Below are 22,600 nucleotides of genomic sequence, written 5' to 3'. Positions count from 1 at the left end.
ATTGTATATTGTGCTCAATAAATATGTTCTATGGTTAAATTATAATAACCACTGGCGCCCAATTCTTTGCACCCTGAATACAGTTACAGTTGCACTACACCCTGCTTCCACATCGATGCGAAGGCTCACTCCCTAAGATTTTAAGGTCTCATCCGGAGCATATGTACTGGGAGTGAAGTTTATAGTAGAGTAATGTGCACTCAATTTACTATAGCGCTACAGAAGAAAACTATAAAAACTGTAACTTGTCCAGATTATAATCCAATGCACAGATAATGAGGCACATAATTGATGAAGGGGGGGTATATGGAGTGTAGGTGCTTGGGCTACATGGGCTGATAAAAGCTGCCGACAGACCCTCCCATGGGCTTTCCCAATCGATATGCAGCCGAAAGTCGCCAGATGTTGATCGGGCAGGATTAAAAATCCCGTCAGATCGTGGCCGCATTTATTCATAGATAGAAGGAAGGAATCCTAATCATACTACCCTCAGAATAAGGACTCAATGGTACAGACCTAAATGGTAAATGTGTTCCAACCTAAATTTCAGTTGGAGAGCCTGGAGTTTGGGTTGCGACATTTTCAAGCTGACTATCCGCAGACTGGTTTCTGGCCCCTGCTGAGCAATAATCTTTTGAAGTTCTATTAGTGTCTATATTCAGAAGGACTGCATCTGTTCCTATTCCACAAGAGATCTGTGTTCAGTCCCATCAATAAAGAATTGTTTATTTTTAAGAACCACTGGAGCACACCTTATTGCTTCTACCTGAGAATTATAGTTCTACAACACACACATATGCAACATAACAGATCAACACTGAACTGACTACAGGACTAATACAGAAAGGAGGAATGACAGTATTAGAACCTAAATACATATTTAAATCTGACCCCTCCTAACAGATCTGATACTTCTATGATTAGACAATCAATTAAAGTCAACATCTGAAGAAAAGCTGAGTTGCATGATAAAACATTGTATAATAATTAGGGACTAGAATTACAGTGAGTATGAAGTTGAACCAACAACTTTACATATAATTATGCCGTTGTTGTTGTGACTCAGCACAGTTGGCTTTTAGCTGTCTGCCTACTCATCCCCTAAAAGCAAAATGTTAGCAGTAGCACTTTGTTTAGTCATATCAAGGTTTATTTCTTGCTAATGTTGTGCCTAGCCTGTCTGTACTGGCAAGATAAAAGGGATTCAGTATGACGTGTGCAGGTGGCTCATGGAATGTTAGCAGTTCACTTGTGATATATAAAGCCTTTGTTCCATATTGTTTGAAAAAAAAGCAGACCAATAAATGTCACTAACCAGAATGTTAGGTATAAATACTAAAAGCAAATCCAACACTTGGGGGCTGATTCACTATGGGTCGAATATCGAGGGTTAATTAACCCTCGATATTCGACTAGGAATTGAAATCCTTCGACTTCGAATATCGAAGGATTTAGCTCAAATTCTGCGATCGTACGATCGAAGGATTATTCCTTCGATCGAACGATTAAATCCTTAGAATCGAACGATTCGAAGGATTTAAATCCAACGATCGAAGGAATATCCTTCGATCAAAAAAACTTAGGCAAGCCTTTGGGGACCTTCCCCATAGGCTAACATTGACTTCGGTAGCTTTTATCTGCCGAACCAGGGGGTCGAAGTATTTTTTAAAGAAACAGTACTTTGACTATCGAATGGTCGAATAGTCGAACGATTTTTAGTTCGAACCCTTCGATTCGAAGTCGTAGTCGAAGGTCGAAGTAGCCCATTCGATGGTCGAAGTAGCCCAAAAAATACTTCGAAATTTGAAGTTTTTTTTTACTTCGAATCCTTCACTCGAATTTAGTGAATCGGCCCCTTAACATATTCTTTGGTTTTCAGTTCCCCACCCTGGCCACACAGTTGGGGGCACATTTACTAAGGGTCGAATATCGAGGGTTAATAAACCCTCGAATTCGACGCTCAAAGTAAAATCCTACGAATTTGAATATCGAATTCAAAGGATTTACCGCAAATCCTACGACCGAACGATCAAAGGAAAAATCGTTCGATCGACCGATTATATCCTTTGAATCGAACGATTCGAAGGATTTTAATTGATCGATCGAGGATTTTCCTTAGATCAAAAAAACCTTAGAAAAGTCATGGGGAAGGTCCCCATAGGCTAACACTGTACCTCGGTAGGTTTAAACTGCCGAAGTATGTAGTCGAAGTTTTTTTTAAAGAGACAGTACTTCGACTATCGAATGGTCGAATAGTCGAGCGATTTTTAGTTTGAATCGTTCGAATCGAAGTCGAAGGTCGTAGTAGCCTATTCGATGGTCGAAGTACCCAAAAAAGTTTTTTTACTTCTAATTCTTCACTCGAGCTTAGTAAATGTACCCCTAAGAGTGTTGTGAATAGAACGCACTAGTCCTCATTGTCAATAATCACAGTAGTGTTTTTTTTAAACGACTCGCCAGATTAAAGATACAGATGCCGCCTCACCAATGCTACAAACAGCATAGTCATTTCTGTCTTAGGTGAGTGCAAGCCGTTTTTTATTCTTCATGGTTTCCCTTTTTATTCTACTGCTAGTTTGTCATGTAAATGGCTATTTGGCAGTGAATTCTGGGACTGTAATAACCTGGCAGTGGTTTGAATGACAAACTAGATGGTCAATAAAGGCAGATAAAGTGATCCACCAGCAGTGGAAAGTGTTGACCCGTGGGATGAACAGACATACAGTATATTGCATAATTGTGTTCATTTGGGCTGAAGGGACAAACAAGCAGATCTGATGATGACGGATCAAGTTAGATGTACCGTCCTCCAAGATGCATTGGTAGATGAAATGTTCATTTTGACAGACCGTTTGCAATCTGATAGGATCGTAGGATGGTTTATTAAAGCTGTCCCCTAAGGTGCCCTACAAATCTAAGAATGTATGTGTAGCATGAAGAAATAAAATCTGCACTTACAACTGATCTGCTTTCTGAATGCCAAGCCATCGACTCTATTAAAAAGATGGTGTTAAATTTAGACCCATATGTAATAAAAGGCACTAAGTTTGCCCAGGGGCAGTAACTCATAGCAACCAATAAGATGTTTCAAACAGGTGACCAGTAAACGCTTCATGCTGATTGGTTGCCTTTTATTACATAACTCCCCCAAAGTATTTTTATTATTTTATTATTAACATGTATTTATATAGCGCCAACATATTGCGTAGCACTGTAAAGTAAATGTGATTATACAACTACATCACATGAATTACATACATAGAATATATGGAGTAACAAACATCACAATCAATACAGGTACAAAAAGGTGAGGAAGGCCCTATGCATAGGCATACAGTCTAAAGGGAAGGGAGTAATACACAAGGTGTGGGAGTGGGCAAGATCGAATTAAGTGGGTGAGAAATGTGGTACTGTATGTGGTGTTGCGTTTGGTAGTTAAGCAGAGTGAGGGTAGGCTTCTCGAAAGAAGTGCGTTTTCAGAGATTTCTTGAAAGTAGAAAGGTTGGGAGAAAGTCGGACAGACCGTGGGAGAGTGTTCCAGAGGAGGGGTGCAGCCCTTGCAAAGTCTTGAATGCGAGCATGTGAGGAGGTAATGAGAGAAGAGTTGAGTAGCAGGTCAGTAGAGGAGCGTAGTAAGCGAGTGGGTGAGTATATAGAGATGAGTTTAGAGATGTAGGGTGGGGCAGAGTTATGAAGTGCTTTGAAAGTCAGTGTCATTAATTTGAATTTGATTCTGAAAGGTAACGGAAGCCAGTGCAGGGATTGACAGAATGGCGAGGCAGAGGAGGAGCGGTTGCTGAGGTGTATGAGCCTCGCAGCAGTGTTCATTATGGACTGGAGAGGTGACAGTCTCTGGAGGGGGAGGCCAATTAAAAGAGAGTTACAGTAGTCTAGATGCGATATGATGAGAGAGTGAATAAGAATTTTGGCAGCGTCTTGGGTGATAAATGATCGTATTTTGGATATGTTCCTTAGGTGGAAGTGACAAGATTTAATAAGTGACTGGATATGAGGAGTGAATGACAGGGCAGAATCTAGGATAACCCCAAGGCACCGGGCCTGGGGAGAGGGGGTGATAGTGGAATTGTTAACTATGATGGATACTTCGGGGATGCTACTGGTGTTAGTTGGAGGAAAGAGAACCATTTCAGTTTTAGAGAGGTTTAATTTAAGGTAGCGTTGTGATATCCAGGTAGAGATAGCGGACAGGCAGGAGGAGACGCGAGTTAGGAGTTCTGGGTTGAGATCAGGAGATGAGAGATAGATCTGAGTATCGTCAGCATAGAGGTGGTAGTGGAAACCATAAGAATTTATTAATTTGCCAAGGGAGGAAGTATAGAGGGAGAATAGTAATGGTCCCAGGACAGAGCCTTGGGGAACTCCAACAGAAAGAGGTAGGGGAGAAGATGCTACTCCATTGTAGGAGACACTGAAGGAACGATTGGTGATGTAAGAAGAGAACCAAGACAGGGCTGTGTCACGAAGGCCAAGTGACTGGAGGAGTGATTGTATTCTAGCCTCAGTAGATTTTATATGTTGTACAGGTATGTGACCTGTTATCCAGAATGCTCAGCACCTGGGGTTTTCTGGATAATGGATCTTTCTGTAACCTGACTCTTCATACCTTGGGGCAAATTTACTAAACTCCAAAATTCACCAGCAACTGCTTCGCTCACAGCGCAACACTTCACCAGTCGCCAGGACAACGCTAATTCATTAAAACCCGAAGTTGCGTCCAGGGCACCGAATGCTGGCGAAGTTTCGTTAGTGTTACTGCACCAAGCAAATTGAAGTTGCGCTAGCGTTGCCTAATATGCATAAGGCGAGTTAAAGTTCAATGGACGGATATGTTGCAGCAAATACATTACACTACACAAGCCCGGGAAACCTTAATAAAAGAAAATACAGTTGTTATATTGCCCTACACATGAGCCCACTGTATAGTTTATGTGCTAAATGTTAGGAAATGTAGAGGGGAAGCCAGTTACCCCAAAAAAAATTACCTATCCTATCACCCTGAAAAAACACCAGCATTTTTTGGGACTTAGAAAAAATTTCAACTAAATTTTGAGGAAGTCCTATCTATTTTATTGCACTTCATCTGGTCTGTGGTGGCGAAGGCAAGTCTGGCGCAAGAGGAAACGTTCAGTAAAATCTGCATCTTAGTGAATTTGCGTAGTTATGTTCATTTGTAGTTATGTTCAGAGCGCAAATTCGCCTGTCGTTAGGGAGCGAAGTACACTAGCGTCTATCTCCTTTGTCTTTTCTCCCTTCAGTAAATTTGCCCCCTTAAGTCTACTGCTACACAATATGTTGGCGCTATATAAATACATGTTAATAATAATAAATACTAGAAAATCATGTAAACATTAGGGGGCCAATTCATTAACTTCGAGTGAAGGATTCAAAGTAAAAAAACTTCGAATTTCTAAGGGGCCGATTCATCAAGAGTCGAATATCGAGGGTTAATTAACCCTCGATATTCGACTAGGAACTAAAATCCTTCGACTTCGAATATCGAAGTCGAAGGATTTAGCGCAGATAGTACGATCGAACGATCGAAGGATTATTCCTTCGATCGAACGATTCGAAGGATTTTAATCCAACGATCGAAGGAATATCCTTCGATCAAAAAAACTTAGGAAAGCCTATGGGGACCTTCCCCATAGGCTAACATTGACTTCGGTAGCTTTTAGCTGCCGAACTAGGGGGTCGAAGTTTTTTTTTTAAGAGACAATACTTCGACTATCGAATGGTCGAATAGTCGAACGATTTTTAGTTCGAATCCTTCGATAGTCGTAGTCGAAGGTCGAAGTAGCCCATTCGATGGTCGAAGTAGCCCAAAAAAACTTCGAAATTCGAAGCTTTTTACCTTCGAATCCTTCACTCAAAGTTAATGAATCGGCCCCTAAGTGTTTTTGGGCCTTCGACCTTCGACCACGACTTTGATTCGAAGGATTCGAACTAAAAATCGTTCGACTATTCGACCATTCGATAGTCGAAGTACTGTCTCTTTAAGAAAAAACTTCGACCCCCTAGTTCGCCATCTAAAACCTACCGAACCCAATGTTAGCCTAAAGGGAAGGTCCCCATAGGCTTCCCTAAATTTTTATGGTCGAAGGATAATCCTTCGATCATTGGATTAGAATCCTTCGAAACGTTCGATTTGAAGGATTTAATCGTTCGATCGAGGGATCATTCCTTCAATCGTTCGATCGCAGTTTTTGCGCTAAAATCCTTCGACTTTGATTTTCGAAGTCGAAGGATTTTCATTCCCAGTCGAATATCGAGGGTTAATTAACCCTCGATATTCGACCCTTGATGAATTTGCCCCTAAATGATCCCAATAAGCTGCTTTGCTTCCAAAAAGGATTAATTATATATTAGTTTGGATCAAGTACAAGGTACTGTTTTATTATTACAGAGAAAAACAAAATCATTTTTTAAAATTTGGATTAATTATAATGGGGTCTATGGGAGACGGCTTTCTGTAATTTGGAGCTTTCTGGAAAACAGGTTTCCAGATAACGGATCCCATACTTGTATCATCATGATGCCACAGGGAACAACAAAAAATGAGAACAAAACAGAAATGGAGATAAGGGCTTTGTCTTTAAATCTGGCCACACAAGGACCAAGCAGAATTTTACCTTGTGAGATAAAGAGCTGAATATGGAGATATAAAAGGGCTATTTGGAAATCTTATTGGTGCATTTGTATTAAGCATCAAATTTTGTGTTATAGAGAATTGAAGTTTCCTTTTCATTCCCATTTCCAGCTCACAATGTGAGGTTTCAGTATTAGTGCTTCATTGGAGGATACATATTGGTGACGCACATCCATAGGCAACCATACTGCATGCTGTAAAGACATAGCACTAATGGGCATCTAGTGCAACAAAGTTTGCACTCAAAACTACAGTCATGCAGCGGGTCGGGTGCCTGTGGAATACCCACAAAGCAGTCATGGAAGATATAGAAGATACTTGATGTACGACTGTGTGGGTGGTCTGTGGGTACCCTTTAGTTGCAGTGGGGTAGGCTACAGGCAGCCAATTAAAGGGAGGGAAAAACTTGAAAATATACTTTTCCCCATGTATCTACGCAAGGCTGTCTACGGGTGGAGAGGGCGGGGTTAGTCTGGTGGAATTGTATAGGAAGAAGAAAGCAGGTAAAAGGGTGCAGGTTAGGCTTAGGGTAAGCGGGTATTGGTTGGACATGGTTCAGATGAAAATCTCTTCTCGCACTCCTTGGCCTACGTGTTGATTGCCCGGTGCACGGTGACGAAGGGGTCAGACCCCTTGCAGCTTGATAAAGGGGTCTGACCCCGAAACGTTGCATTTTCTGCTAATAAACGCAAGGGATTGTCCCTGCTTGCACCTGCCCTTTGAGTGCCAGTGATTTCTTACCCATTGGTTGGACATGGGTCAGACCAGCGCAGGTCCCTACCTAAAACAGACCTTTGGGTTCCGTGACAAACAAGCTTATTTTATTCTTTTATTCTTATTTTTATTTTTTTTATGAGAAAATGTTAAAAAGGTGGAATTAGGCCTCATTTGTAAAACACTGCAGTCATTTTAATAAAAAGAAATCTATGAATCATTATTGAGAGCAAATATTTATAATTAAAATTATAATTCTAAAAAAAGCACTTAGACAGTGAATGTCTCTAAGGAGACAACCAAAACCATGAGATGCCCTCTACACCTGATTCTGAAATGCACAAGCCTTGGCTGCTCACTCTCTCCATGCATATTGGGTACCATCTGTGTTCATGACCTCTGCGATCTCTGAACATCCTAACTGGATGTTTCCTGCCAGATGCTCTCATGAAAAACGTCTCACTCTGCAACAATGTGCCTTGATTGAACAGGCAGGCGCACAGACTGAAAAAAAAATAACGGTACAAAAACATTTGACATGTATACTTTAAACACACATACACATATTAGTAACAAGCAAATAGCTTGTTGAGTTCATAGCAAAAACAAAATAAAATACTGTTAAAGGACAACTAAAGTCTAAAATAGAATAAGGCTAGAAATGCTGTATTTTGTATACTAAACATAAACATGAACTTACTGCACCACAAGCCTAATAAAACAAATGATTTATGTTTTCAAAGTTGGCTACAGGGGGTCACCATCTTGTAACTTTGTTAAACATTTTTGCAAGACCAAGACTGTGCACATGCTCAGTGTGGTCTGGGCTGCTTAGGGATCGTCATAAACAAAGCTGCTTGAGTTCTGCATGGCTGGGAAGTAAGGCGGGGGCTCCCCCTGCTGTTCATAAGTATGATTGTTTCCCTGCTCAGCAGTTAGGGACCGACAATTCCTATCCACAGCAGTAAATGAAGGGAGAATTTCACTGCATACAGTCAGGTTTCTTATAAAAACGGTACACGTTTTTTTAATTAAAGAATATTGGAGATAGGTTTCTTTTTCATTAAAGAAAATGAAAATGGGATTTTATTTTTTTGCCTTTACATGCCCTTTAAACTTAAAATATATTGTATATTAAAAGCAATGTTACCTGCTATGATACTGAACATAACAGGCAATGTAGTCATCATGGTAAAATCACAAAAAGGATTATGTATTGTAGGTGCATTCCTTCCGAAGCTCACAGAGCCAGTGTGCAGGATACCCAGAGAAGTAGCAGAAATGATGAACACTTACAACTTCAATTGTGTACTTAGGTAACTCCAAATATTTATTGCAGACTACAGGCAAACCAGGCATTTCAGGGACTTCCGCAGTGGTAAAATACACCCAAAACTCCATACCTCCATACAGATTCCGCTTCCATACACAATTAGCTGTGTCTGACTGTGCCTCTGAGGGCTCACGATAGAACATGACATTGAGGGCCCACTCTCATATCAGGATGAATACAATGCTAAATGTAATATGCGTCATACAGGAATATGACAAACCTAAAGTAGAACTGAAGGTAAACATCCTCAGCTGAGGCCCACTAAGCCTGGGGTCTACAGATCCTCTGTTACACTAGCAGGTCACTCTAACCCTAAAAATGATGATGACAATGATTTTATATATATATATGTGGGGCACAGGCCTTGGGATCCAAAACTGCACCAATTTTAAAGGGGAACTATCGTGAAAATGAAAAGTTTCATCATATAAAATAAGACATTTTTTTTTTTTACAAATTTTACAAATTCAGTTACAAATTCTAACCAGTTTCTGAAATAATCAAGTTCATCTTTGCTCTTCCTATATCAGCATCGGTCTCTTCATTCTGTCTTCACGCAGGAGTTGGGAGTCTAAATTTTAGAGTTGGTTCCAATGTAGCATTTCGGGGGCTCCTGTTGCCTAGAAGATGTGTTGGCACTATCATACCGAAAAAAATGTTCCTTAATTTTGCACCAACACCAGAAATTTATAAAAAGGCAGACTGAAGAGATGCTGAAACAGTACAGAATTTTTAAATGGATTATATTTAGAAAGTTTATATTTCAGGGTGGTAAAGTTTATATTAAATTCTCATGCTAGTTACCCTTTAACCAAGCTATGTTACATACACTTTGGTTTAAAATGGTGCCATTTTGGATTCCAATGCCTTTTCTTTTCCAAATGGGGTATTCCGATTGTATGAAAGTGCCAAACTGAATTTTGTACAGTAGCAAACCACCAAAGAGCATAGGAGTGCTCCTGTACTGAATGCAGCTGCTATCAGATGCCTTTGTCCTTTTTTTAATAAGGTGCAAAGGCTAGTTTACCATGTCCATTGTATAAACAACATTTATATATTCTAAAATCTGGCATGGGATCCACCTTATTTTAAAAGTACAGGTATGGTATCTCTTATGAGGAGAAAGCTCCAGATTACAGGGATATGATCTTCTATAGACTCCATTATAATCAAATAAATCAAATTTCAAACAACAATTTCCTTTTTTCCCTATAATAATAAAACAGTGCCCTGTATTTAATCTCAGCTACAATAAAATTAATCCTTATTGAAAACTGTCCTACTGGGCTTATTTAATTTTTAAATTATTTTATAGTAGACTTTAATTATGGTGATCCAAATTACAGAAAGACCCATTATCTAGAAAAACCCATGTCCTGAGCATCCTGGATGACAGGTTTCATACCTGTACATCAATTCTATAACAAGGGTCTTCGACCTTCATAAATTAAGCTGGCCATAGACGCAAAGATCTGATCGTACGAATCGAGGATTCGTACGATTTTCGGACCGTGTGTGGAGAGTCCCGTCATTTTTCGTCCGGCGGAGATCGGTCGTTTGGTCGATCGGACAGGTTAGAAGATTTCTGTCGGCTGCCGATAATATCTCTGCGTGTATTGCCGATCGTACGATTTTCAGAGGGAGACTGTCACCAGCTTTGGTTGGACATAGATATCGTACGATTGCTGTCAGGGGCAGAACATTGCTGATCTGTTCTTTAACTAATCTGACTGGTAAGACTTTGATCTGAATGGTTAGTGGCGGGTCGGGAGATGGGAAAGTCCGATCGTACGATGATTCGTACGATCGGATCTTTGCATCTATGGCCAGCTTTAGGATACATCACTCTGGAGAACCGTAGCCATCAAACAAGTGACCCTTTATTCAATTGCACTACATTTTTCGGATCTAACTGCCAGTGATAACCTGAGGAAGGATCCATTAGATCCGAAACATGTAGTGCAATTGAATAAAAGATCACTTGCTTGACTGCTATGGTTCTCCAGAGTGATGTATCCTAATTTGTGAAGACAAGGAATTGGTGGCTCCTAACTCTGTATGATGAACCTAATACTGTGAGAACGTAAAGAAAGCCGTTTAAAGGAAAACTATACCCCCCAAACAATGTAGGTCTCTATAAAAAGTTATTGCATAAAACATCTCATATGTAAAATCCTGCTTCATGTAAATAAACCATTTTCATAATAATATACTTTTCTAGTAGTATGTGCCATTGGGTAATCATAAATAGAAAATTGCCATTTTAAAAAATAAGGACCGCCCCCTGGGATCGTAGGATTCACTGTATTCACAAACATACCAACAAACCATACATGTTAGGTCACATGAGCCAATTAACAGACAGAGTTGTGTCTTTTGCTTCCATACTTTTTCCTGTTACAGTTAGAGCTGCAGTATTTCTGGTCAGGTGATCTCTGAGGCAGCACACAGACCATCACGAAATGGTGGCTCAAGGCAAGAGATATAAAAGGGCAATATTTACTTAAATATATATTCCAGTTTGGTAAGATTCTTTAATATGCCACTTAATATGATATGAACTATCTGTTGCTTAAGTGTTCATTTTGGGGGTATAGTTTTCCTTTAACAAAACCGTATGCATATATTTTCAATTCTCCGACCTTCATGTACACCACCTTTATTCTTTAATATTATAACGTGAATTGACATGAACTCTCTTATACTGCTAGTTCTCATAAATGAGAGGGATTTGCAGTCTGCATATTTTTATAGTTTTTGATGGATGATTTGCACAAATAATGGTGTTTTATAAATTCAGCATCAGACTGGAGGCCCACCGGGGTTTCTGCCACAGGGCCCCCCTGCACCCCCTCCTCCGGACCCCTACCTGTCGCCACCCCCTAGAGACCCCCCACCCCGGGCACGACCGCCCCTCTGGCTCCCGGACGTACCTGTGTGGCAGTTGCGGCCGTGATAAGGACTGGGAGGCGCAATCAGCGGGCAACGCTGGCTGTAGGAGAGTGCGGGTCTGGGTCGACACCCGGTACCCCTCCGTTCCAGTCCGACCCTGTATAATTTCATAATATAAGTAATTTGAAATACAATTACATTGTTAATAACAGTTATTAATAAATCAAGCATTCGGGGATGCCAAAAATAATGATAAAGGCTCCTTATATGTACTGACTGTGAGAATAGAAGCAATTAAAGCAATCGTGGCAGGCTGCATTGAGCTGCATTTTCTTATAATGGAAAAACAAAGTTTGTGAATTTGGAAACCTGCTGCGGAGAAACCTTCGTCTGCTGTTAGTGTAAATGTTATGAAACATAGGGAAGGTAAAGCTAAATAATTAACACTGCCACCTTTCATTCACTAAATTGAAAGGACAAATCCACCACGCTGCTCTTATGTTAAACACACTTTCTAAACGTTGCTCGAAAGAACAAACAGGCATTTTCCATTAACACAAATGTGGAAAAGTCTGGGGTGACGTGAGTCTCTTGAAATGTTAGTGTTGCCCACCACTGATATAGATTAACAACCATAAAATGTTATTAGGGTTAAAATGCCAGAAATCGGGAGAGATAAGAGGACAGGGGTCACTGCCGTTAACAAAGAATAAGATTGTGTATAACCTTATATTTGTGATTTTAAAAACTGCTGAGACCATATTTTGCTGCCACCTTGTGACTATTTAAAGGTAAAAATACATTTATCCAGTTCTGTTGAAAAAAAAAATATTACAGAGAAATAACGGCTCGCCAAATTCACTCTGAAATATTTCAAAGATGATCCCTGTGTAAGTGCTCCTTGTGCTTCACTGACAGCAGTATCTTCTGTATGAGCTCAAATTCAATTATTAAAGGGCATGTAAAGGCAAAAAAATAAAATCCCATTTTTACTTTCTTTAATGAAAAAGAAACCTATCACCAATATACTTTAATTAAAAAATGTGTACCGTTTTTATAAGAAACCTCACTGTATGCAGTGAAATTCTCCCTTCATTTACTGCTGTGGATAGGAATTGTCAGATGGTCCCTAACTGCTGAGCAGGGAAACAATCATACTTATGAACAGCAGGGGGAGCCCCCGCCTTACTTCCCAGCCATGCAGAACTCAAGCAGCTTTGTTTATGACGATCCCTAAGCAGCCCAGACCACACTGAGCATGTGCACAGTCTTAGTCTTACAAAGATGTTTAACAAAGTTACAAGATGGTGACCCCCTGTAGCCAACTTTGAAAGCATAAATTATTTGTTTGATTAGGCTTGGTGCAGTAAATTCATGTTTATATTTAGTATACAAAATACAGCATTTCTAGCCTTATTCTATTTTAGACTTTACATGCCCTTTAAAGAACAATTTTTCATGCAATTATGGGCACTATTATCCTGTTCTATTGAAAAATGATGTAATAAAAGGTAATGTAATATAATGAATGAGATTCTAAATGAAATGAGAAAGCTCATAGAATCTAGTATTGTAGCTAATGCTCAAATTGTAGTGTGGCAATAATAGAATATATTTAAAATATATAGAAATATAATTTATATTTATTTTGAGGGCCTCATGTACACTTTCAGTTTTGTTTTGTTGCATGACTTATTACGTTATTATATGCATGTATGAGATCTATTATTAGGAATGCTTGGGACCTAGGGATTTCCAGATAAAGGGTCTTTCTGTAATTTTAATCTCTTAAAAGTGTTACTTAAAATGGCATTTTTGTGAATGTTTAGTGCTGCTCAAAATGAAAAAAACTTTAGCTGATGAATATTACATTGCACATTATTGCTAAGCAAAGGTTAGCGGTAATACCTGCTCCGGAGTTTTGTCAAATATTTTATGTCGCAAAAAACCCTTTGCGATTGCGAAATGATATTACATATACTGTGAGCGCTCGCAACAGCCATTTGACAGCAAACTTTGTGAGGAAGTTGTTGAGGTCTGTAAATCGGTCAAAAAGGAAAAAAACATGGTCACTAAGGTTTGCAAAGTTGTCTGCGAACATTTTTTGCGCTAACGACACATTTTTCATTACCCCAAATGTGTGCTATAAAATCATTGAAACATGAAATAACACTGTCACATCCAGTATCCCAAACCCAGAACAAATGCCAAGGTTCCAGCCACAGCTCAAGCTTCTGCCTTTTACGTCAGGAGGAGCCTCCAGGTCTTACAATGAGAGAACCAAGACGAGGGTTCTGGGCCGACAAGGGAAGTACAACATTTGAAAGGGGAAACATGGAAAAGAGAAAACATGGTTGTGGGACAGACTGGGGTCAAAACCAATCAGAGAATGCAGTACGGAATCAGGAACCAGAAGCGTAGTCAAGGACATAGGCCGGGGTCAAACCAATCAGTAACGCAGTACAAAGTAAGGATCCGGAAGAATAGTAAAAAACAGTCAAAGTTTGGTACATGCAGCGAATCAGCAGAGGTCAGGGTCAAGAACAGGAAAACCAGACAATAAACACACCCAGGAACAATCTAGCAATAGACCTACATTGGGCGATGGGACTTTGGCTGTGGCACCTTTAAATATTTGAACTTCTCGCCAAGCGAGATGAACACAGCACCCCAAAACAAAAAGGACCTGCATGGGGCACAGCAGGTGTCCCCATCTCCCCACTAGACCACCAGGAATCTTTACATTAACCCAATGTGAATGTTTTTCCACCATTATTCATGCAGCTTAGTGCAAGGTACTGTTATTATTGCACTGAAAAAAGCAAACAATTATAATTTTTTTTTTAAAAAAATGAAATCTATATGAGATGGTCTTCCTGTATTTTTAATCTTTTCAGATAATGGGTTTCCAGAAAAGGCATCCCATATATTTGTAGTTTATAAGGAACTCATGAAAGAAAGGCTTGTAAATGGTAATGTTTGACCCTCAACTTGTTCCTACATGGAATTCTGACATTCCTGTGGTTTGAGGGCAAAGAGGTCAACTTGCAATGTGCACAAAAATTGCATTTAAATACATTTTATTTCAAACAAATAATAATAAAAAAAAGGAACTTTGGGGAAATTAACCCTCTTACTATCAAACATTTATAGAAGGGGAAGAAAAAAATAAAAAGATTAAAGGAAAGCCATCAAATACAGAACTGCTAAATTATAGGAAGAGTTGGCCTTTTATCTCATTAAGTATATTGTATAGCATATTACAGCACAACATATGGAGATTTAAGGGATTATTTATGACCAAATCATGTGTATTGACGCATCAGAGCCCTGGAGTTATCACCACCTTTGAGGTTGTTGTGATGCTGAACAGGGGAAAATATGTTTAGTTCAAATGCATCCAGTTTGTCAAAACACGTGCTTCTAAAGTATTGGCCGCAATTGCAGAAGACACAACTGCCCCTCGTGGCTACAGGTATACAATTAAAGGAGAACTATAATCTAAAATAGAATAATGCTAGAAATACTGTATTTTGCATACTAAATATAAACATGAACTGACGAAAAATTTCACTACATACAGTCAGGTTTCTTAAAAAACCAGTACACATTTTAATTGAAGTATATTGGAGATAGATTTCTTTTTAATTAAAGAAAGTAAAAACTGGATTTTATTTTTTTGCCTTTACATCCCCTTTAAGTTGGAAAATGCTGTATTCTGGGGGGGGGATAGAAAATTGCATTTGAGAATGTACTTTGCCCTTGTGGATGCATATAATACTCTTTGCGGCAAATTCAATAAAGGGCAATTTTTTTGCCACAGACCGATCCGCTACACTTCACACCACTTTGCCAGGCGTAAATTCGTTACCACTACGCTAATTCGCTAAAATGCGAAGTTGCATCTCCACAGCCGAACGCTGGCATAGTTTTGCTAGAGTTAATTCATCAGCACAAGCATTTCTTAGCGGTCTTTCGCTAGCGTTCAGTTCTGCCTAGCGAAACTTCGCTTACACTTAGGTCAATTTGAATAGGTTGGGTAGATATAGGTCGTATAGACGTCTTTATTAGAGATGTTGGTGCAAATGCTTGAAGTGTCCATATTACAAATGTCCAAGGAAGCAAAATAAAGACAAAAGAGATCCTCTAATGTCCTAGACACGAGCCCACCCTAAAAAAAATGTGGCATGTCCCTCAAATTGGTTACAAAAAATATTAACACAAAACCTTTAATAGTTAGGACTTTTAAAACATGAAAAAACAACAGCGTTTTTTAAAACTTTTATGACTTTTCGGCATACAGGATATGATGTCACTGACATAAGATTGAGGAGGATGTATTTTCATCTTATCGGTTTGCCAGGTCTAAGGTGGCGAAGGAAACTTTGGCAAACGTCCATTCGCTTGAGCGAAAATATGCCTGGCGATAGGGTGCAAAAACCGCACTCGTGCATTGTCAATAGGTGAAGTCCCTGCGGATGAGATTAATGGCGAATTTCGCTAGCGATGGCCACCTCGCCCTTTAGTTAATCTGCCCCTTTGTATCTATCTATTCAAAGTCCTTCAGGATTTATAAAATTTCCAAGGCATTAGACATGGGATTCACAACACAAGAAAGTCGGTTGTTAATAGACATGCCAGAGAATCCTCTACAAATTTGTGCCACTTTGTAAAAGGGGAGATTAACTAAACTTCAACTTTCCTTTACTCCACTGCAAGTTTATTTTTTCCACTGAATTATAAGTAGCTTACCTTCTCGATACAGAGCCCTCATTAGTTTGATGTCTGTTTGTGTCCATAGTTGGTGCTCTAGTGAATGAAGCAGGTATGCCTGCCTGTGATTCCTCCATAAAGTGCTACGAGTTATCTTTAGGTATTAGCTATTCCTGTGCCCTTTGCTGTATCACTTGTCTTGCTCCTAATCAGCATTAATAGTGATCATGTTGTGTTTGTGTATACAAATGCCCTTACTGCTTCCATTGACCCTATCATTGGGATCTAATTCAAACCACCAGTGGACCAAACTAGCCCAACTGTGAGGTTGCCTAAAGACAAGAAGTCAGGTACGACAGGGCCCCTGCCTTTGTCAGTCCTTGAGGATCCATTGTGTCAAACAAAGTAAATTGTCAATGTGTGAATTAAATTATAAAGAGACATGGGGCCGATATCAAATCAACATCAAGGCCCACTACTCTCCCATAGCTTTAGCTCAACCTCTGAAACAGTTCATGTCCTTTCTGAGAAGGGATATATATCTGTCTGCAGTTCCACTTTTGAGCATCCATAGTGTAGGGACCCATAGGGTTAACACTCCCCTATGGCTTTAAATGCCTACACTTCCTTGTTTTCTGGTTGCTAGGCCAAAGCCCATGTATCAAAAAACAAAAATATTGAGTTATTCTTCAAAAACTAATCAAGGATAGTTAAAAATTTGAATAATTTATTTAGGACATACAGGTGATGGCCTTTTTTCTTATATTTATTTATTTTTTCTTATGTATTTTTCCTTATGTATATTAATTCTAAAAATTCTTTTGGTGTGTCATATGGATAATATTTAGTATTTGTATGTAAACAGACATTTAGGGTGCCATATTTGCCTTTATTTATGAGATTGAATTAGTCTGTATGCAAATAGACACTTGAAATTCCTGATTGTCCTCACATTGTAATTGGCAGAGGTATACATCATTTTGATTGGTCACAACTCCTTTAAAAGGGATGTTTGGGGTGGGTTCATTAGCCTATGAGTAAGTGCCCCAACAGGCATGAAACGCGTTAGGCCATCACCTGTATAGGACATCAACTGTATGTCCTAAATAAAAGATTTAGATTTTCTAAGAGCCAAACTATGTGCTTTGTCAGTAAACCATCTACAAGCTTTAGCTCCTAATAGCTCGTTCCTACAAAGAGTAGGGCTTTAAACTATTGAAAACACAGGCAATCTTTTACAAATCCTCCTACAATCCAGTAGAGGTAATTATGTTGAAAAAGGGCAAAATGTCAAATTCTCTCTTTCATCCTCTATCTGAGCTCTCACAAGGAAACTTTCAATGAAATGAACCCTGTAATCAGCCATAGCCTGTGATTGAAGCCATAAATAAAAAAAAATGGACTTTGCATGGGGGGAAAAGTGATTCTTGTATGTAGTATTGGTTCTGAAAAACAAATGCTCTGTAAGGCTACAAATGTATTGTTATTGCTACTTTTTATTACTCATCTTTCTATTCAGACCTCTCCTATTCATATACCAGTCTCTTATTCAAATCACTGCATGGTTGCTAGGGTAATTTGGACCCTAGCAACCAGATTGCTGAAATTGCAAACTGGAGTGCTGCTGAATAAAAAGCTAAATAATTTAAAAATCACAAATAAAATATGAAAACCAATTGCAAATTGTCCACAGCAAAAGTTTTTGAGTCTTTTGGGCAGTGAAGTTCCAACTTACAGCGAGTCCTTATCAAGGGCTCTCCCGGGCCCGTAGGAAATTCAAATATAGGTAAAGAGGAATCGCTGTATTTCCTGACAAAGCAAAGGAAAAGGGGAACAAAAACAGATATGCGTAATATGGTGCAGTATTTTCTGCTATTTTTTGTATAAATGCACCTTTAACTGTGCGTGATTAAACGTGTATAATAGTGCAAACAATGTGTGAAAAAATTAAAACACTTCGATTGTGCGACTGTGTGTCTATTTTATATATATATATACACCACTGTTAGTTTATACATTAGTGTAAAAAATGATATAAGTGACTTGAAAAAATTTTTTTTTTTTTTTACCAGTGAAAAATTAAAATAAAAAAACAAAAAATTTTTTAAAGATAATAATGTGTAAAAATACCCTTGTCTCACAGACACCTCTTATAGTTAATATATTAACAAATTAATTCTAAAGACACCAAATGGTAGCAAGCATAGAGAGTTTTGGTTTAATTGCTTAATTAGCTTCTTTTAACTGGGTGAAGATTTCATTTAAAAGAAGAGGTGTCTGTGAGACAAGGGTATTTTTACACATTATTATCTTTAAAAAATTTTTTGTTTTTTTATTTTAATTTTTCACTGGTAAAAAAAAAAAAAAAAAAAATTTTTAAGTCACTTATATCATTTTTTACACTAATGTATAAACTAACAGTGGTGTATATATATATATATATATAAAATAGACACACAGTCGCACAATCGAAGTGTTTTAATTTTTTCACACATTGTTTGCACTATTATACACGTTTAATCACGCACAGTTAAAGGTGCATTTATACAAAAAATAGCAGAAAATACTGCACCATATTACGCATATCTGTTTTTGTTCCCCTTTTCCTTTGCTTTGTCAGGAAATACAGCGATTCCTCTTTACCTATATTTCAATTGCAAATTGTCTCACTGTCTACATTATACTAAAAGTTAATTTAAAGGTGAACAATCCCTTTAATTCACATTCTAAAATGCTTACAGAATCACTCAAAATGGATTTTGCTTTAGATCCATTTAAAAAATACCAGTTACCGTTACATTTAAAAATATGAAATAACAGTTCCATGTACAAGTAACAATTGTGCAGTAGTTTAAAACAAGTTAAAAAGAAATGTTACATAATACTAATCTAGAATATTGCATCAAATACTATGGCTATTTGCGGTACATTCATCTTCAGAGTAAAAGTTGCAAGGCTGAATTTTGCAATGCTAAAAATACATCGTTTTTATGCAAACAGGAAACTGAATCATCAACTGCAGGTGGATATATGAAGTTTTACCTCTTACTGTCCGACTACAAAGTAATATTAATTCATTTTGACGCCTACCCTTCAGTGGTAACATTGGAGAGGTAATGTTGGCTCAGAACTCTGGAACAGGTCAAGTATGGGTTAGAAGCAAAAACAACAAATAATAATAAAGATTATTATAAAAAATAAAAAAGAATATTAAAACCAGCAGGAAATTGACTGAATGCAGAGAAACTTTTGAAGGAGCACATTATGGGCATGGGTTTAAAGGAGAAGTAAACTTTTTTTTCTTCTTTTTATAAATTTACTCTAAACAGCCCCCCAGATAAATGTACGTGAGTCCCTGCTGCCAGTCTGCTCTGGTTCCTGTGTTATCTGCAGGTTGTTTCCCCTTCTTCCTGGTGCAGAGTGAAGCCCCGCCCATTAGCTTACTGAGCTCTCCTTATCTCTCTGACTAGTCGGAGAGATCATTTGCGATGGGGCCAGTGTGTGCACCAGCAGCTTTTTTTTTCTTCTCCTCATTTGCCACTCCCTGCTTGTTCTGCTTCATTCCAGATCACAGCAGCATACCTCCCAAAATTTTGGAAGTAAAAAGAGGGACAATTTTTTTTTCCCCGCATGTAGCACAGCAATTTTTATGACCACACCCCTTTCTGTGGCCACACCCCCTAATTACCATGTTTGTTTTACAAAATTTGGCAGGTTATGAAAGTTTGAAAATATTTCTCCTTATCTAAACTGTGTTTTTTGTGTCTCAAAATTGTTACAAAGTATCTTATTTGCACCTGTTAGCTATTCTGGGCTCTCTGCTAAAAGCCAATTAAGTGAGAAACTTTGTTTCTTTTTCTGGCTGTTCAGTGCATAGAAAAGAGGGACTTTCCAGTACAAATGAGGGACTGCGGGTTGAGCTGTCAAAAGAGGGACTGTCCCTCCGAAAAAGGGACAGTTGGGAGGTATGCAGCAGCACTGGGAGGAAGAGCTGGTAGGCTTCTCTGATACTGACAATGCACTGTACAGCCCTTTCTGAATTTAGAATTCATTTTATAATGCTTAGGATTGTTATGCCTGATCTTCCCTCTGGTTATGTAAAGAATAAAGTTTATTTTTTGTTCATCTGTTTACTAAGGCTTGATAAAGGGTCCAGTAGGACCCGAAACGTCGCCCTTTTGTTTGTTCATATATGGGCTAATAAACACTACGGATTATTGCATCAATTCAAGTGTGCTGCTGGATTTTTGTTCTCGATACTAAGTTTGATTGACTCATTAATGTGTCCCTTTGTTTTATTTACGGAACTATTTCTGTGAAAAGCTATGTTATGTACAAATATACCAGGCAGCTTTGTTTATGACGATCCCTAAGCCGTCCAGACCACACTGAGCATGTGCACAGTCTTGGTCTTGCAAAGATCTTTAACAAAGTTACAAGATGGTGACCCCTGTAGCCAACTTTGAAAGCATAAATTATTTGTTTGATTAGGCTTGTGGTGCAGTAGGTTCATGTTTATGTTTAGTAAACAAAGTACAGCATTTCTAGCCTTATTCTATTTTAGACTTTTCATACCCTTTAAAGGAGAAGCAAACCCAAAAGTTAAAAAAACCCTGTCCCCCTACCCTACATAGACTCCCTCCCTCCTACCCCCAGCCTAAGTGTTTACGCGGGAAAATGCCCCTAACTTTTTACTTAACCCTTGGTGCAGATTCAGGCATCGGAGTTCACCAGCGACATCTTCAGCCGCTTCGGTAATCTTTGGAATGAGATCATCGATTCGGCAAGAGTTTAGGCACAGGCGCAGTTGTCGCGAAACAGAAAATTGCTCCAACTGCGCATGCGCCACTCTGCCGGTCTCATTCCGAAGATTACCGAAGAGAAGATGGCGCCGTGACCTCCGCTGGACAGAATCTGCACGGAAGGGTACATAAAGACTTAGGGGCATTTGCCAGGGGTAACACTTAGGCTGGGAGGAGGAGGTAAGGTAGGGGGTAGGGTTATTTTTTTTAACTTTTGGGTTTGCTTCTCCTTTAAAGGAGAAGGAAAGCTCCAAGACAGTTTATTGCCAACAGATTAGCCACAATAGTGCAAACTAGAATACTATATTTATTATGCAGAATGCTCAACCATTTCTGAGTAAACAGCTCTAGACATTGCCTCTTTTTGTTTAGGATAGAAGCTGCCATATTAGCTTGGTGTGACATCACTTCCTGCCTGAGACTCTCCCTGCTCACTTACAGCTCTGAGCTCAGATTACAGCAGGGATGGGAGGAGGGAGGGGGAGAGGAGCAAACTGAGCATGCTCAAGCCCTGCCTTGGAGGCTATGCTGAAAACAGGAAGTCTGATACAGAAGCTCATGTGTACACAATAAAAGGAAAGAAATGCTGTGTTTCTTTTGACAGAGGACTCAGAGCAGCATTACTTAGAGGGTTAACTGGTGTATTTATATAGACCTTTCTGATAAAGCTTTCTTAATTTTAGCCTTTCCTTCTCCTTTAAGTAAAATATATAAATACAATGGAAGTGCTAATGAAATGACTAAATGAATTACAAGCAAGTTACAAAGTTATGATTATAAAATTGGTAAGCCACCACAGAGTAGATAAGAGTTTAAAATCTCTATATTAATTACACGACAGATCCTTTTCTAAGGTTTGGGCACTAAGACAAGGTGGAAATGTTTTACCTGGTTTTAAGGTTTGCTGAATGACAAAGAGCAGACTTTTTATTAACTGGGCATAATCAGAGTAACCAGTAGCTGGGCAAATCCTTTCAGTTTTGGCTGACAAGAATATATATAAATTATTTAAAAGGCACGGGGCTGCTGTTCTGCTTTGCTTGGCCGACAACCCTATGCCAAGTTAACCCCCCATACTACCAATCACATGCAGTTGGCTGCTTGGGGTGCATTCTGGGATGTTGCAGTGTGATCTATGACTCCAAATTGCAGAAGGTTGTAGTTAATTTAGCTTAGGACTTTCGGCCATATTTAATTAATACACATAGTTTTATTAATATAAAACTACTTATGTAAGCAGCACTGTACAGCAGAAATACACAAATATTTGAAGGTGTTTTATTTTTCAAATACCTTCTATTTTTAATTTTTTTACTATTTTTCCAAGATTGAAGTTGAATGTTCCTGTCTCTGGTGTTTCAGTCTGGCAGCTCAGTGATCCAGGAGCAGATTCTGAATTGTTACAAATTGCTCCATTAGTTGTTACATTTCTCAGCAGCATCTGTGGCATATTAGCAACTATTGTATCAATTCTAACAG

This window comes from Xenopus laevis, chromosome 6S (genome assembly GCF_017654675.1).
Source record: "Xenopus laevis strain J_2021 chromosome 6S, Xenopus_laevis_v10.1, whole genome shotgun sequence".
Lineage (NCBI taxonomy): Eukaryota > Metazoa > Chordata > Amphibia > Anura > Pipidae > Xenopus > Xenopus laevis.
This window is presented reverse-complemented; position numbering follows the sequence as displayed.